Genomic DNA, 19,352 nt, shown 5'->3' with positions numbered 1-19,352 from the left:
TAGAACAAAAGTCATATGGACCATTTTATGATGCTTTTATTGAATGTTTGCCTCATCTTTAAAAGCTAAGGTCAGCTAATGTCAGTAAATAACAGAACTATTCTTTTGAATTGCTATAATGGCACTTAGGAAGACAAAAACAGCAAGGCAAATCTATCTTTGGAGCATCTGCTGGTATGTTTCTTTCAGTTTATCATTGGAGGGTTCACACTGAGATGGAACATTATTAACATTGATTAGAATCGTGGAGGCCACATTTAAAACGACTTCAAATCATGATCTTCTGCAAGCTCAAGGTTTTACTAAAATGTCTGTCTTTAAGCATTCATTTGAAAACACCTTTTGTGTGTGTGAATTTCTCAGAGTGTGCTTTTCTAATAGTCCACAGCTGCAGAATGTATAAACTGAAATGTGTGATTTAATAACTATTTATAAACAGGTTTCCTTGACTCTTCCACTTTGTCTACCATTTGATACGTAGATTACCTAGAATAAAAGTAATAGTTCACTGCAAATGGAAATTGTGTCATCATTTACTCATCCCATTTCAAACCTGGAGCAAAACAGAAGATACTTGTCTCTATTCATCACCCTATACATATACTGTCTTATCCCCTTGGTCTTTATTAATTCTGGGATGTATTACTACAATGTATTCTGAAGTGTGCATCAGCCTGAGTGACTGAGTTGGTTTTGACCATGGATGTGTGCGATCATTGGTCTATGGTTTTGTGAATTGAATAAACTCTGCTCATGGATCCTAATTACTCATGTCTCTTAGTCAATGCCACTAAATGGCATTGATTATAATTCTGAATAGAGACAGCACATACAAATCTCTCTTTGGGATAAAGAAGAGGATAAAAGCTGCCATCAGTAATCTGCATATTATTCTTTGAACATGGCTGAATTTCCTTTTCTGTGTTTCTTGTGTTATTTATTTATTAGTATTTAATGCACTTATTTAGTGTGTATGTGGAAAGTTTACGGAATTTTTTATTTTTTTGCACTTTATTTTAGGGTGACGTACTTAATCAAATAAATAATGAGTAATATGAATTAACATGTACTTATAGAGTTAGGGTTAGGGTTTGGTTTAGGTTAAGTTACTTGTAATTATGCTTAATTTAATTACTATAGTAAGTACATGTATCAATGTGTAACCACGTAAACTTAAAATAAAGTGCCGCCTACCTTTTTTTAAGGGAACACATATACTGAAAAAATCATGAGGAAGATGCTAGACTGTAACATTTTAATGGGGGATACGTTTAGCTATTACTCTAAAACAATTATGCATCATTCAAAATGTAACTAAAAGAAATAAATGGAAATAGTAATTATCGTTATAATCATCTTGGATAAGTTTCATACATTTATGTTTTATAAATGCCTTTATCTGAATGCATTTTTATCCGCCAGGATGATAGAATTGACGTCATTACGTGAGGAGGACGGTCATTACGAAAATAACCGGTTCAAAAGAACAATTCGTTCATGAACCGGACACATCAGAGAATGTTCACTAGAGAACATACAATTGTGTCATTCATATAAAATATTAAATAAAATGTTCCATTTAAACCAAAATATTTTGACAATTAGTTTCCAAAACAAAAAAATCCCAGTCATTCATTTTTTCAATTAATCTAAATTACATTAGGTAAATTTTTTTAATGATATAAAAATACATTTTAAAGGAAAGGGATGCCATAAGTCGTAAACTATTACTTGAGATTACACTCAACTCACATCTTAGTGATGAATAAAAAGATAATGAAATTTGAAATCTAATTCATGGAATAGTGTGATAATATCTACATGAATTGTATTATTTATCATGTGAAATTATTAAAACACCAGCAACAAGATGCCACTGGGGCCTTTTGCCCCAATTGTGAGCTGGTCAAAGCTAATATGGGTCTAACTTTAACTTTTCACTCCAGAATAATATTCTAACTTTCCACAAATCCCTAAATAGAACACAACATACAACATTATAATATGTATTATTCATTGACACAAAAGAAGATAACTTTCTATTAAGATAAAAAGTCAAGGTTAAAAAGAGCATCAATTCAATTTGTTGAGAAGAAATGTAGTGACAGCTAGAACAAATTGAAGAAGGGCGTAACTCACCCCATTTTACCCTATAACCGGCTAAAAAAAGTGTGAGTGAAATGCATAAATGTAAATGCAAGAAGACAAACTGATGAAATAATAAGAAAATAATGACAATAAACTACTTGCACAGTGGATTGAAAACAACCACAATTCATGGTGCAGTGTGTCCAGTGTGTGCAGTCAGTGTGTCCAGTCAGTGTGTCCAGTGTGTGCAGAGTGTTCTATTCCAATCAGAATAAAAGGAACCATAACACAAACATGGTGTACTTATGTAATATGTTTTCATCTTAATACATCTGAAGAGGCTGTTGATCTAGGATTAGCACATCCTGAAACATATACCATGGTCATGAAGACATGAACACTTGAAAACCCTGATCCTGGATTACTATACTTTAATCTTATAAATTGATATTGATATATACATGTCTTGGATGAGGCTTAAGGCGACTGCACAAATCTCATATTGCTCAAATCCCATTGAGCAGGATAAAATAAGTGGCAATTTGCCAACACTGCAAGTTCAAGTCCTATAAAGTTTTTTTGGATTTTGTGCTTGGTATTTAGGCTCATTAAAGGCCAAATAAATGTTTAATTGGGTTAAACAGCCTTTTTTATGCATACGATGAAATAATACAACTATTATTTTCTCACAAAGGGCTTGTGTGAGGTTTATGAAAATCTTAAGGGTCGCCCAGGCAAGTGGAGCCCCCGGCTCAAGTTTCCAGCAGCGGATCCTGTCACTCTACCCCGGCCTGTCGATCTATAGGCTCCGCCATGGCTCCTCCCGTCCGTGACTCAACCAGAGACCATCGTCCTTACGGTTCCACCAGGCTATCTAGTCTCTCCGGCTCTGCCTTGGTCAGACGTCACCCTGCCTGCACCACAGACTTACGAGCCATCCAATCCACTGTTTCTCCACTCTTTCGGCTCCATCTGGCTCTAACTTCCCTCCTGCTCCACCTCGGTCCTTGGTCCCACCAAGGTTTTTCTGCCGGAGCCTCTTCTTCATCGGCCCCTTGTCTGCCCCCAGAGCCCCCACCCTCCCTTCCTCATTTTGACTTTATGGCACATGGACACACCTTCTCGATAGGGGGAATTATGTCACAATTAGGTTCAGTTTAATATTTTTTTTGTTTAATAAACTACACTTTTATTTTAAACTCCTTTGCCCATCTTCTTGATCTTTGTACTAAAAAGTTGTCAAACAAAATTATGTCAAAATGCCCATCTTGGCAAGTATCCTTGTAAACATAACATAGTAATTTATGTCTTAACTGAACATAAACAGAAATAAAAACAAACGTGTAACAGTATATAGGATCCATGCATTCACTCTTAAAGTGCTTTCACTCACCGCTTAATATTGCTGCTGTCCGTGTGTTTAATGTTAATCAAACAACACAAGACAAAGAACAAATCACTCATTGCTTTTGCATGAATAACTTTAGTAACTTTAATGAGGATTAATCTATATTTCATGGCTGGTAAAAAAATACACGTTTTGACTTTTTATCTTAACAGAAAGAGATCTAATTTTGTGTCAATAATATATTATTATTATTAAATGATGCATAATTAATCAGTAATCAATTGTTTTTGTTAACTTCAGAACAAGTTGATATTCTATAAACAGAGAAACTGCCCAACATTTTGGCCAAAACTAGAGATACATTTGCTCAGAAGTAAGAATAAATATGGTCAAGGGCTATGAGGACAACATCGTGATCTCATAGTTACAGTATTTTAATTAGGCTACTTGCTTCACAAATGCACCAAAAAGGGTAATAAAAAACAACAATAACTACAGTGTGTATTTCAACCAGTGACATATCTCCCTTGGGAAAAAAAAGTACATACTTTTAAAAATAGCCCATATTACAGAAATAATATACTTCAAAATAACATACTGAAGTGTGAACTGAATGTAGCCTAACAGTTTTTTTCTTTCAATTAATTGGATCTATTTTGCAATTAAATGCAATTAGTTGACTTTACAATGCTTTTTGAATCCACTCAAGTAGGACATAAGTAGATTTTTTTTATGTAATTTCATAACTTACTTCACTTCCATTGAAATATGATTAAATTGCATGGCTGAATGTATACTGGCAAGCATCTATGTTATTGTATAGCCTACTTTAATGTAATTTCTGTCAATATGTATGAGCACTTAACCATACTAGACTGTCAGGTACAGTAGGCAGCATAATTCTCTAATGCACAAACATTTGAGGTTGTATGAATTACATGGTCACTGTGTACTCAGCACAGTATAATCTATGGTGATATACAGGCAACACACATGTGAGCATTAAGCACTGGTATGTGATACCTGTCCACAACCACCAGTGTTCACTTTCAATATGAAAAAGTGCAAAATAAGACACAATATAATGAAAATAGTAGCAGAGGGATGTTTTGGATGCATGAATATAAATTTGTAAACTGGCATTTCCTCATGGCATTGTATTAGGTGGTAAATTGGAAGACAACAACTTTGTACAATTGGTATTAAAGAAATAGTTCACGAAAAAGTTGTCTTGGATTGGTCTTTATGCAAGGAATAGGATGCCCAATATCACCAGCACCAGCTTCGAATGTGTACAAGCTGGAATAAGCTTTGAGAGCTACGGTAAATGGCAAGATTTTCATCAAATAACAACTCAATTCTGTCTGTTCTTCACAAAGCTATAGCTTGAAAGCATATCCGTTCTCTGTGGCCCTGGAATGACAAGGGTTTTCTTGCGATAATGGTCTGCATTTCGGTTCTGTTTGAGCCAAGTATCAAGAGATAAAAATCTGCATATCAGAACTGAGCAGCTGTGAGCATTTTGGAAGGCTCTCATCCCCTTTCATCCGTTTACCTTTACAGGATTTTGAGGACCTTAATATGTGTCTTTGGGGAAGCAAAAAAAAAAGGAATAACAATGCTAAAACCTAAAAGTATGTATGAAGACTGTAATTTGGCTTTTGTGATGCACTTTTAGTATGTAGCTACTTGTATTTTGACATGAACTATTGTACTGTTCTGTTGCATGATTTCAAGTACTGCTCTGGAGACTTTGTTGCTCTTGGAAGATTCTGCCTGTTCAGTCAAGTCCAAAGCAATTCAGGTGGGTGTCACTAATGGTTGATTCTTTCTGTTTGGGATTGCACATGAAAATGATTTTGTATGCTGCATGTTTAATAGAGTGGGATTTGTGTGCTCTATGGCTCTTGGCTCTGCGTGCGTCTGCCTCTCTGAGCATGTAGATCAAAACTTAAGCAACCAGCCTCAATCCACAGGCTTTCCTCTGGGTTTAAGAGAGAAATCTTGTCCCCTGCTGGGCTGGCTGTAAATATGGTCTAACAGTTAGCCTGACCTGTTGAACAAATCAAGAGGATGGAAATATCTGAGGAAGTATCTTATCTCTGAAATGTTGGAGTCACTTTATAATTCTCTTTTAGTCTATATTTGCCACACATTGACAGACACGTCAATGTGAACATCTCTTCCTCTCTCTTGTGGGAGTTTGAAGGTTATTGAAAGTATTGGCTAGTTCGTCCAAAAATGAACATTGTCATATTTTACTCACATAAATGTTGTTCCTGTACAATCTTATTTTTTTCATTGAAACAAAAAAGCTGCTGTCTGAAACACACCCGAAATGTGCGCACAGAAATCTGCCTATCGGACACTGTGCAATCCCGAATTCAGTATCTTTTTCACGGCTTGTTACTGTAAACAGTCATGATCCCAGTCTATTCTCTGATCAACACAATCTCATGAAAGTGCGTATCTATACCAAAAATGTTTTTGGGTAGGATTAGGATGATTAGGATTAGAAATGTTTCTGAAAACCCTTGGGTAGGATTAGGAACGGGGAGTGCGTGCATATTACACGCCATAAAGTGCGCATTATATGCACGCGAAAACTGTGCATCATATGCACGCAATTTTTTTTTTTGCCGTATAAAGGGCACGAGAAATAATATTTTTGGTATAGATATGCACTTTCATTCAGATATCGCAAGCCATTGCCATATGCATATCGTGATATGTACATTTGCAATATTTCGATAAATTCGATATATTGTGCAACCCTAACGGGACTGTAGTAACTATGATTCATTTTGTGGTTGCTATGGAACATCCTTGCAACACAAACAGAAGACCATTGTGCTAGCAACGCCAAGGTCATGGGTTTGATTTCCAAGGTATGCATGAACTGATTGATACATTTGTTTGTCTTTTAATGCAATGTAAGTCACTTTGGATGCATCTGCCAAATATGTAAATGCTTAACTACAAATTTCTGTAGGGCTTCTATTGTTTCTTATACTAAGCCAATGACATTTTCGATTACCTAAACTTTCCCCTAACAATTTTTTTTTATATTGATTAAAGCAGTATAGCTGTTTGTTGGATAATGCCGATATTGTATCTGATTTCAGGTATTATTATCCTTGTAACCAAATGTAACGTGTAGTTCTATGTTTGTTTAGTTTCTTTGGCCCTCATTTAGTAAACGAACAGAAATTTGGGCATACGGTCGTTTCCATACACAAACTTGCCATTTATCAATATGGACGAGAGTGGTGGCTACGGTCAAACTTCACGTCAGGTTTCAGCTTGTGCTAAGTTTTTGAGTTATCATTGAATTAACATTAATAAGGTGCCTTATAGAGCACAGTATCGTAGAAGCTGAATGAATGAATGAATGAATGAATGAATGAATGAATGAATGAATGAACGAATGAACGAATGAACGAACGAATGAACAAATGAATTAATATTTATTTATATAGCGTTTTCATGTACTACTGAACACCCAAAGCGCTTTACAATCATATCAGGGGGTCTCTCCTCAACCACCACCAGTAAGCACCACCTAAAACCCCCTACCAACTGCATTGAAACCCCATTGTTTTACATGGAGAAGCTCCACTCATATTTGGAAAATCTGTTGTAGTGGACCATCTGTAAGTGGATATGTAAATCACTGCACCTCAGATTCCTCAAATCACTGAATGTGATTATAAAGCACAGAGCATATTTTTAGATATTGCAACAGATGAGGGTCTAAACTTCTGTAAACTCAGTCATCTTAAACATGCCTTAGACAACGAGCCAGTTCCACGCTTCAGTCCCTTGTGGGAAATTATGCATAATTGAATCATAGAATTATACAAAATGCCAATGGATCATCCTTTATGGACATATCAAATTAGCGTAAATAGCAGCTGCATGGATTTCACAGCCAGAGAACTTCATAAACACATCAGATGCTATTTGATATGATATGAAGTATTATCAGCAGTCAGTCTAAATGCTATTGCTCAGCAGACACATATAAAAGAGAGATTTGTCTGGTCTTCTTTTGATGGGTGAGAACTGAGAAGAATGTCAGAGCCTCTGTGGTATTCTTCGTCTGATATTTAATGGATCCTTTGAAAATATATTGTCAAAATTTATTTTTCTGCCTCCCAACCTACAGATGACCACGCTCATTAAATCAGTGTGGTACACTGCAGCAACTGAACACAAAGCTAATTTTTTTTTATTTGGCGTGAAATCCATAGCGTGTTACACAAATAATTTATTAAATTACTGAAGCACGCAGTTAGATGATCTCTGATACTCTGTTTGTGATTAGATCATTTTAAGCCGCTAAACTCCGGAGAAGTTTTCAGTCCAATGATCCAGTTAGGGAATTCATTCAAACAATCTGTCCAAAACAGCACCAATGTAAAGAAAACCAGGCTAATTACATCAGAGCTGACAGAGAGAATAAGGACTTGCATTGCGCTTTCAATTAATTATTCATTATACATATGTTTTCACTTTAAAACATGAGCTCTGTCATATTCTGATTGTTTCTGAAGAGCGCGAGCCATCATGCATTCGCGCTGTGTGAAATACAGACTAAATGGAACGTCAAACCCCACCGCTGTATGGCCAGATGATACGCAAACTTCATTTATCAGCTGGATAAAGCAAACTAGTGAAGTGAAGTTTAACATGATTAACTAACTGTATGTTTTGTACATTTTTGAAATGCATTTTCTGTAAAGCTGCTTTGAAACAATATGTATTGTGAAAAGCGCTATACAAATAAACTTGAATTGAATTGAATTGAAGTTTAGAAAATTAAACTTAGCAAAAACAGCAAATTAAGAAAACATCTTCATCAGTTTGACAAAACATGTTGCAAATACTCATAATGCAACCAAATACAGAAATGCACTGCAAAATAGCACAGACCACAAATGTTTCATGAGGACCCCAACCATACTTGTCCACTTTTGAGTACCATAATCCAGCAGACCTCACAGCAATTAAACACTGTGGTGCATGTAATGTAGCACTGTGGAACATGTAACAAAAACAAATGTGTGTTATGTATTTTATAGTGTACATTACATTAGCATTGTGTATTTACAGTAGGCTATGTGTTGCATGAGTATGGCTTAGTGTTTCTTACATGCAGAACTGTCATTGTAAGTAGCGGACTTTACTTCTCTAAGTACCCCTGGAAGGGAGTGTAGCCTACTTGGGGTTTGTATAGCCTAGTTGATTTTGCAGCACAAGAGAGCACAAAGTGTGCTATTATTCATGCTCATTTGATTTTCTGTTACAATCTTTCTGACCATGCTGGAAGTCTTCTCTGAGGAGGCATTGCTATGAGGAATGCAAAGTAGTGTGCCCTTCTGTGCCTCTGCTGCGATTGTGCCGTTGTGATTTAATGTGCTGAGTATAGGCTAACGTCATTTTTCCCACAGCGTCCGATATTAAAATCAGTGCGAAACACTTCGAAAAAGGTGTGGCATCGATATGGCTTCTAGATATGAAAATAATCCATCCAGCTGTTGTTCAATTTTAAAAAAAAATCTTCTCCGCCCATTTCTACCAGTTATGGTTGATTCAACTTCACGCGTTTACTACATGCGCAGATATCAACAGCGCAACTGGGTTGTAGGTTGTCAGGTGGAGCTCACAAATGGGTTAACATTTGTAGATTGTGAGTAAGAGGCGTTTCATACAAGATCTGGCAACTGAACAACCTTGGAACAATATATTGATGTGATTATTCATATAACGAGGTTTGGACCACCAAATTAAGGAAGTTTCCAGGGAGAAATAACAATAGGTTTGGTTTTGGTTCACATTTATGTTTCATGTCCTTTATTTGGACATTTTCAGTCATGTTTCCTGTTTGTCATGTGACCTCATGTGATCGTGTCTTGTGCTTCCCTTGTTTTATGTGTCATGTTATGAATGGTTGATCGTCTTTATTGTTCATACCTGTGTTTCTTCATAGTCATTAGTCGTTGTAGTAAATAGTAAGGGTGGGGGAAAAAAAATCGAATCACATATGAATCACGATTCTATCTTCCGCCGATTCGAATCGATTCACAAATTTCACAAATCAATTTTCTAAATGTTTAATAATGTGATTATGTCGTTTCATAGATGGCGACAGTGTTGTCAATGACCTAAAAGGTGAGTTTTTTTGTTTTGTTAATTTTAACATCCTGATTGTGTGATTCCTTACGGTCCCTACACACCGGACGCGAATAGCGCGTCAGGCGCGAGTGATTTCAATGTTAAGTCAATGCAAAGACGCGTTACACGCGTTTTACGCGCGTAACGCGTCTTTGCATTGACTTAACATTGAAATCACTCGCTCCTGACGCGCTATTCGCGTCCGGTGTGAACGCACCATTAGCCTATTGGATATTATTAGCCTAAATAATCTGATGAAATACACAATTAACTGTGGAACATTATGTAAGATGGCTAGATTTTTCAACTTTAACCAAATAACGTTTAGGGTTCACGAAAATTAATTCCGTAATGCCTAATTAAGGGTTAAAATCTTGTCAAAATAAATGCTATTTGCAGAGCGTTTCTGTATTTGGTTGTGTTGTGAGTATTCACATTGCTGGTTGAGTTGTGAGTATTTGCATCACGTGTTGTCGAACTGATCGCAACCTAACTTTTCTAAAATGTAAACAAGATCTTTGCTGTTGCACTGTACACATACTATACCATACTTTAATTCTGAATAGTTATTTTCTGTAATTCTTTTTATTTTATTTATTAAAGCTACAATATGTATTTTTTTTCGCCGCTAGGGGTCGCTAACCTCTTACAATAAGATAGGCGTAGTAGGTTGATGACGCATAAGCGGAATTATGGAACTTGTCGTCATGCCGAAAGATCTAATAATGTTTATGGATGAGTGAATACATTGATGTTTTTAACACGACTGTGGTATGGAGCAGGGTGCGATTGCTAATGAGAGACATATATCAAAGCCACGGGCGAGCCCCGTGGATATAAAGGAATAAGGACATTTCAGTCTACCGTACTATCCGCAATTGCTGAATTAATACTGCCACAGGTCAGTTTGTTAGACAAATTAAACTTGTGAGGTAACGCAGCGCTGTTTCACTTGGTCTACATTATCATACTAAACTGCATTTGAGTGTGTTGAAAGTTATAATGTTATTCTTGTTATAATGGAATTTCTCTGAAATTAAAAATGTGCCGCTCCTTTAAGAAAGCGGGTAGAAGAATTACTACTGATTGCTGATTGTCTCTTTAGACTTTCCGTAGTTCTCAATGCATACAACAACCCTGAAGCACAGCAGAGCACTTTTCATCATCTTTTACATGTTTTGTCTTCATAACTCTGAAGATCTTATGTCTGTAAGTGATGGTTAAAGTTGCATTTTCATGACAACCTTAAGTAAAGATCGTTTGAATTACATATTTGTGTGAAACGTGTTAAAAATTATAAATATGCTAATCGCGTTAGCCTGTCTATGGCGTTTTCCATGTTAAGTTAGCATTCATGCTAATCGCTATATAACCATGTGTTAATGGGTAAATTTATGTTACTGTATTTTGTGTTTTTCTAAGTGGTATTTAATCCTGTGTTAATAAGAATTTAACCTATTCAAGTTTATTAATAAGTACATTTGTATTTCTGTATTGCAGTTTCACAGTGCTTCTGATAAAACATCCTAAACGTCCTACTGTTTCCTGGGTGTTTATTGAAGAACCTGTTAGCTGTCTGCCAAGCTAGAAGTCATACCCAAATTTTAGTAAGGGCAGAATAAAAAATCTTTGGGAACGTTTGGGATATTGTAAGTACACAACTGCAGAACATATTGTACATATTGTAGCTTTAATTGTTGCTTTGGTGTGCATACATTTATGAATTATACTCATATGCTCTTTGGTGGCCTTTTGGAGTCTCGACGTGTCCTTTTTTGGAAAGACAACTAAATTTTCCTTTTAAAAAGCTGGCAGAAATAACAGTATTATGAGAATCAAACTTCAATCTGATGGTTTACATCACTAGATAGTAGCAAATGATGACAAAAGGATTGAGTTATGAAGATAAATAGTGTACGCTTTATTTCTCAATAATAAGTGCACAATTAATCGTGATTAACTGCACAAAAAGGGTGTGATTAATCACAATTATATTGTAATCTATTGACAGCCCAATCGTCTTTAGACAGTCTTCCCAATATATGGTTATATATATATATATATATGTATATATATATATATATATATATATATGTATATATATAATACTGTCTATCGGAAGACTGCCTAGAGGGGAAATCCTCTCCTACTGGCAAAGAGAAAAATAGGTTTCTCAATTCTTATTGATTTAAAATAAAAACATTAATTGCATCTGCAGAACATTGCTGTAGGCTCACAACACTGGACCGTTGTCTTTCATCTTCTGAGATCCTGTGTGTGCTTTATTTGTTCATTACGTAGGCTTAGTTATGCACTAATTACAAGGTCTAGAACAGCATTCTGAACCAGTCATAAAATGCACTGGTACCCATTAATGGGCTCTTTGAATTTGTGCCGAGAAATATTTGAGGGCACCTGTAGCTTTTGTTATACGTTAATGAATATGTGCTCTACAAAGAAAGACAGTTTCTTCTCCACAGGAGCTTTACTCTTAGATGCTGCAGTACCATCTGCCAAGAAAACAGAAGAGAGTGGGTAAGAGAGGTAGATAGAAAGCAAGAGAGAGAGGGAGAGAGAGATTAATTCAGCCATCACTCTTTTCTTCCTAGCTCTTATCAATTAGCAGCAATCTGAAGCTTGGCAGAGTGAACAGAGCTGCTTTCTGCTTCATCTCTTTAATCAGAACTGAGATGTGTTGCTTGGGTGAGCTGTGTATCACACACACATCGGCCTAAACGAAATGATGAATGCACACACGTACATCATATACACATGCACAAAAGGAAATAACATTAACCTTGACCTGCAAGGCAAAGTGTTTCGGTAATGGAGCAAATTAAATAATTCAAATGAAAATTCTGTCATAATTTATTCACCCTCATGTCATTCCAAACCAGTACATTACAACAATTCTTAAGCCATATGGTAGCGTTGTGGAAAGAACAGAAATACATTTACATCATTCAATAACAACCTTTCTGTTAATCCCACAATTCTAAAAAATGTTTCCCTCTATATGAAAAGGAGTGAACATTCTGCTTAACTTTTCTTCTTGTGTTTCACGGCTGTGCTGCTGCTGTTGCTGTTAATGCTGCTGCTGCAGAGCAAGTAAGGGACTTGCTACCGCCAATCAGTGTTGGGGAAGCTACTCTGAAACTGTAGTTTGACAAGCTACAAGCTACTCGTAAGTTAAAGTAGTTAAACTACAGTCAAGCTACCCTTTTGGAAAAGTAGTTAGCTACACTACAAGTTACTATCAAAAAGTAGCTAGCTACATTGAAACTACTTTTGATTTTTTTGAACAACGTATATTATAAATAACTGAATAAGTGTCTGAGGAATGTTTTAAGTAAAATATTTAGTGTTTAAAACAATGCAATACAATTATGTTTTCAAAGAGTATTGTTTTATTACACACTACACTCAAATATCTCAGACTGTTTGTCAAAAGTGCAAAATTGCAACAAATATGAACTTGGACAAATAAGGCCATGGGTAATTAACATTAGTTGTTTCTCCATCCTCCAAATCTGCCGCCACGTCTTGCTCCATCATGGATAATATGGGTGTGTCAACCCACTTCTGTACGTCAGTGAACCGTTAGCCGCAAGATGCGTGATTAAACAACAGGTGGCGGTAATGGCAAAAAATGGCTCTTTGAGGGGATCCGGATCTTGGCGATCTGTTTTTGGCTCTTTTTAAATATTTACCAGTAGTCAGTTTTAAGAAGCCAGCTTGGGGACATCTCAGTTTAGCCTGGAAATAATCACTGGGAGGAATGATGACGTGAGATTTGTAGTCAAATAATTAAAACTCAGATATCACACACCAATATCTGAGTTTGAATTATTCTGAAATATTGATGATTACCTCATTTGTCATGTGTGGCCATAGGGTCGCACAACATCCCTCTGCTTAGACAGTGACATCACTATTTTGGATTTACCAAAGTGTGTGTATGTGTAAAGCTACGTTGACTATGTTATTCATACCTACTCACAAATAAACATCAAAAACAAAGCCGGCTGCAATGAATTTCTGTGCAAAACAGCTTTTACTACTAACACTTCCACACAAGAACATTTTGATAGAAAACAAAAAATATTTAAAGTTTTAAATATATACTGTAGATAAAATTAGAATAAATAAAATGGAACACAACTATCATCACACAACACCCCTGCGCTGGGTGCGCCCCTCCCCCTATAACTGTTCTGTTTCGCGGATGAGCTGATTTGTGTGCATCTGTGTGAAACACGCAAGGAACGACAGAAAGAACGGCTCCCCTCCAGCCGCGACTCGGCTCCCATCGTTCATGTTTATGAGCCGTTCAAAAGAATCGGTTCGTTCGCAAACGTCACAACTCTAAAAGAAGAATATCCTGGCATCGCGCTGATTCGCGCAGGCTCGACAAAACGCAATGTAGCTTTTGCTCGCGCTACACCGCTACTTGCTGCAAAAAGTAGTTAGCTACTGGAAAAGCTACACTGTTTAAAAAGCAACTGAGCTACTGCCAAGCTACTGAAAAATGTAGTTAAGTTAGTAGCGTCGCTACTTGTAGTTAACTACTCCCCAACACTGCCGCCAATACACAACACGCTGCTGTGATCAAGACTGTAGCAGATCTATAAAGGTGGAGCTGGGAAAGGTGGAGCTGGGGAAGGTGGAGGTTTACTGAAAGCTTGCTGCAACTGCTACAACTAATGCTGACTAAGTATTTTAAGGTTGAGCAGAAAGGAACCAATCAGCTGTGCCCAGTAGAGAATGATGTGATTGCAAGCAGGTTGAGTTCCATGCGTGGAGTGCATCTCAAGCACCATCTCTGCGTATGCTGCGAAGTTTGGGTTGCTTATAACATTCATCTGGGAACGCAATGTGTGCCATTTCATTGGATTTGCAACATAAATCAGGTATAAACCAACGCCAACACATTAGAATACATCAATATGTTTCTTATGCAATTTGCATGAGTTTGCCTGTCCGCATATTACTGTGGCTGCAGCATTTCTATCATAAAGACGTGGCCAAATTATATTAAAGTTAATATTTGAATTCAATATTGTTTGGCCAATATTAAACAAGGATTTGATCTGCTGTAAAGTGGGACAACAACAACACCTGGACGTTGGCGCCCTCTGGCATTTCTTATTATACGTAATGTACATAAGTGATCATTTCCATTTTGTATATTTTATATTGTATTTATATGTATTATACAGTGTTGCTTTATGGGGGGATGCTTTCGGGTTTAAGGATAGAGTGTTTTTTGCAGCTCTGCTGACTTTCATTCACATTTCATTAAAACAAGACTACAAGCTCAACAAGCTCGCTGGTGATCTAGAAGCCTTTATAGTGTTGTAAAGTTCGGCCGAGACCGCGGGCTCACTGGAAGAGGCCAACTCAACAGCGAGTAATGACCCAATTGAATCTCGCCGAGTGAATTTGGGCAAGGTAAAAACTCTTATTAAAGAGAGCTTGAAAGGCTTGAAATGAATGCGAAGTTCTATGCAATGCAGTTAATAATACAGTAAATGCAGACCTTTAGCAGACCGCTACGGCCTCGTCTGATGCAGTTACGAAACTACAAGCTCAAGTTAAAAGTCTGGCCGAGGAGGGGTCATAATTAACGGAGAAATGCATCGATCTGGAAGGCTGTTCTAGGAGGCAAAATATAAGAATCGGGACTCCGAGAAGGAATTGAAAGCGGTCAAGGTGCTGGGATTTGTAGCTAAGCTGCTTATGGAGTTGTTTGGACTAGATGAGCTTCCTGTTCTGGACCGAGCGCACCGTGCTCTTCGCTCCTGCCTGAGGACAGTGACGCCGCGTCAGTTTATCTCTCGAGTGCATCATGGCCATATCATGGAAAACCTCATGCTCAAAGTGTCATCACAAAGAAAGCTAACCTGGGATGCATTTCCCGTACAACTATATAGCTCGCTGCTTAACTACCATAGTACGATGCATCGTTGGAGAAATCAACTAGCTAGTCACGACTGTTTCCCGAAACCGTATGTTGCAAAGTATTGTTCAACCCCGTTGGTTTATGACGTCTCGCACGTGGTGGACTAATAACTTATTTTAATTAATCTGTTTGAGATCGAATTAACGCTAAATTTTGTCATATAAGTTACAGACATGTCATCTGAAGACCATTTCTAATTTTGCTTTATTACCAGACTCAATATTTGGCTCGTTATTACATAGTAGAGCACGTTCGCACATGTGCAGTCTTCAAAAACGGTGCTTTAAATCTCTTGACAAACTAAAAGACGTAAATTACATTTGTATATATTCTAAATAAATAACATGGGTTGTACTGAATGTCAGCTTGCTTATTTTGCTAAAGATAAGGATTTATTCAGTCTACATCTCATGTAAACTAGAAACTATGCTTCTAACCACAGCTCGAGAGCTGTCGTTCCAACCACACAAGTTTGCGATGCTGTTTGCGAACGTTCATTGGAACGATGGTTTCGGGAAACACCAAATCGTTGAACTATCCTGATAACGACGGAACTTACAACCATAGTTGGCTAACGACACTTACGGGAAACGCACCCCTGAACGGTTGCCCAATCCTGATCTTCAGAGACTATCTTTCGGCTGAGGTCAAACGTCGAACAGCCTTTGCCAGAGTAAGAGAGATCCTTCTATCAAGGTTAAGATTGTTGAAGGGCGACATGCTAACATCGCTGCTGAAGTACTGCTACACTACAAACCTTCAATAAATTCTTCTCCCCACAAGAACTCTGGTCAAGCTTACTTATTTTATGTATTGGAGAAATACATTGGCGAGCCACCCAAACCACTGCTCGGCTAAATACAGCAAAATCTAACAATTTCTTTATTCGGGATAAACCTGGTGTTAATTTTGGCATTCTGTATCCAGCAAAGTTTCAGGTGACATACAGTACAACAAGGGTGAGAAGCTTTACACCGATGCGAACGAGGCATGGAAATTTGCAATTGAACAGTTTGGGGCAGAAAAGTCGATTTTTAACAATAACTCAGCGAAGGACGTCTGTTGTTTTGTTAAAGGTTCATCTCAATATATTGGACCTTTGTGAAGCCTCTGAAAGGTAACATGTGGAGGTTGGCTTTTATTTTCTACTTTTTGTCTTTAATTTTATGTTTCTCTTGCCTTCTACTTCATAATATGTTGTGCTGTATATTTGTTCCTGTAAAAACTAAACATGTTCGGTTGTCGAATGTTCTGCTGGGAGGGTGGGTTAGTGCTAAACGTTTCCATGGTAACGACTACGGTTGTGTAGGTAATTGGTTGGAGCAGATTAATATTTAGAGCTGACTATTTCTAATAAAGAAGGGAGATATGTATTAGTTGTTTATTTGAATTATCAATAAATCAATAAAATATTCCCAAATGAGCCAAGAGATCATGTGGAATAGCTTTTATCATGTGCCATCAAAATGTATGCAGTAAATAGTTAACTGTGTCCTACACCTGTATTTGGACAAATCCCCTAACGAATAACTATCATTTTATTTATATAGGATTTACAAACAGGCATTTATAGATCAGTCCCTGCCGCCCTCCCTATATAAGACAATTATTATTGTAATTCCAAATTAAGGAAAGAAACCCAGAGGAACTGTGTTCTTATAGGCCGATCTCACTCCTAAATGCAGATAAAAAAATTCTGCTAAAAACTTTGCCACGTAAATTAAACAATGTAATTAGAAACTTTGTGCATCCAGATCAAACCGTCTTCATACCAAAATGTAACTCTTCTTTTAATCTTAGGAGTCTTTTCAACATCATGTACTCTTCCAGAGGCTTAGTGCAAGATTTAGCCATTCTGTCTTAGGATGCGGAGAAGGCATTCAATCAAATTGAGTGGCCTTACCTATTTGCGGTATTGAAGAAGTTTAATCTTGGAGAACATTTAATTTCATGGATTAAATTGTTGTACTCTAGTCTGTGTGCAATAATTCTTACAAATCAAACAATATCCTCTCATTTTGATTTACATAGAGGTACAAGACATTGCTCACTGTCACCACTTTTATTTGCTTTAGCGATTGGCCCTTTAGCTGAGGCCATTAGAGCCCATTATGGCATTAAAGGCGATAAAACCATACACTCTAGATAATAATTCAGGAGCTTAGTAAATATCACACTAATAATTAACTTTAATAACTTAATAAAATCTCTGAATATCATTTACTTGATGGTTTGAGTTAAACATACCAAAATAATATACTAAAAATCCAACAGATAATTTTGTATAAGATTTACAGTTATAAGTTTTTTTTTTCCACTAAAATAATTTAATATTTGACTAACCAATTATTTATTTTAAATAAACTTAATATATTTGTGAAATTTCAATCAAAATATTTGAGAATGGATAATTAAACTTATCTGTTTCAAGAACCAAAAATATTACTCAATTCAAATCAGTATTATAAATATATTTAACACACACTTAAGAAATTGAGTAAGTTTACTCAATTAAAACAATGCATTCTTTTTTGGCTCCATCACTTGCCGTTTAAGATTGCTTCTGTCACGGGTGTTTGCAGGAAGAAAGATGGAAATGAAGAATTAAGTTACAAAACACAAAGTTTAATAATAATATTCCACTATGCAGTTGAACAGGCAGAAGCAAAACACACTAAACGTAATGGAGACCGACCAGTAGAGCAAAGAATGGTGCAGCTTAAAATACACTAATAATGTGTCCAGGGATTTATCCAGAGATCGTTTGATTTTGGTTCATTCACACTGCCAGTGATTTTCCAGAATCCGTGCGTGCGTTCAAGCACATCCTGTAAAGATCCCGTACAGACCTGACATCAATGTGACGTGTAATGTCTCTGCATTTTCTTAAGTTTGCTTATGGTCTGCGATTTCTCCACCACGCTCGTTTATTTTTTTTCTGATTCGCTCATAAATTAGCGCATCACGTACCATTTCACTAAACTGGCGAACGATCTCAGCTTCATTATCATCACTACGGCACAGCCTTTTACGGCATTGATCCTGTCTTTTGTTCACATAGGGCACAATCCGGGACTGGTCCCTGCAATGTTAGTAGGTCCCTCTTCCGGAATCAATGTCGGACTCAATACCGGGACGTTGCATTCACAAATAATGAACTGGCAATTTTTTGTAATTTTCTGGGATCGTACGCACTGTGTGAAAGGGGCTATAGCGGAACAACTATTTTTCGATATCCAAGTATTGTACATACTGCAAAGTTTATACTAATTTACTTTTATTTTTAATAAAAATAAAATACTAATTTACTTTTATTTCTGATCAATGCAACAATATGATTTTAATTAGCAATTAATTATCCTACTTTAAATAGTGTAGTTATTTTCGTTAAAAATAATTATACATCAGAAAATATATGTTCAAACCAAATACAAGAACAATATTTGGTTTAAAAACACTCTACAGGCAAGTTATTTTCCACATACCTTTGTTGTACGCAAATATAGCATATAGGCCATGTCTAAAATGAGTAAAGATAAACAACAAAATGCATTAATATATAGACAATGTACATTTTAACAGAGCCTACTCACAACCAATCCATATTCCTGTTTTATCAGGCCACAATCTTATACAGCTTTATTCTCCTATTTCTTTCATTTAGCAAACACATCCACAACATCATCAAAATCTATGGCCCTTACACGTCTTGACACTACACTTAACACCTCCAAATTGCTCAATTATTCATCACTCATTGTATTTCTCAAGTCAGTC

Source organism: Phoxinus phoxinus, assembly GCF_949152265.1.
Source record: "Phoxinus phoxinus genome assembly, chromosome: 21".
Classification (NCBI taxonomy): Eukaryota; Metazoa; Chordata; class Actinopteri; order Cypriniformes; family Leuciscidae; genus Phoxinus; species Phoxinus phoxinus.
Note: the sequence above shows the minus strand (reverse complement) of the source record.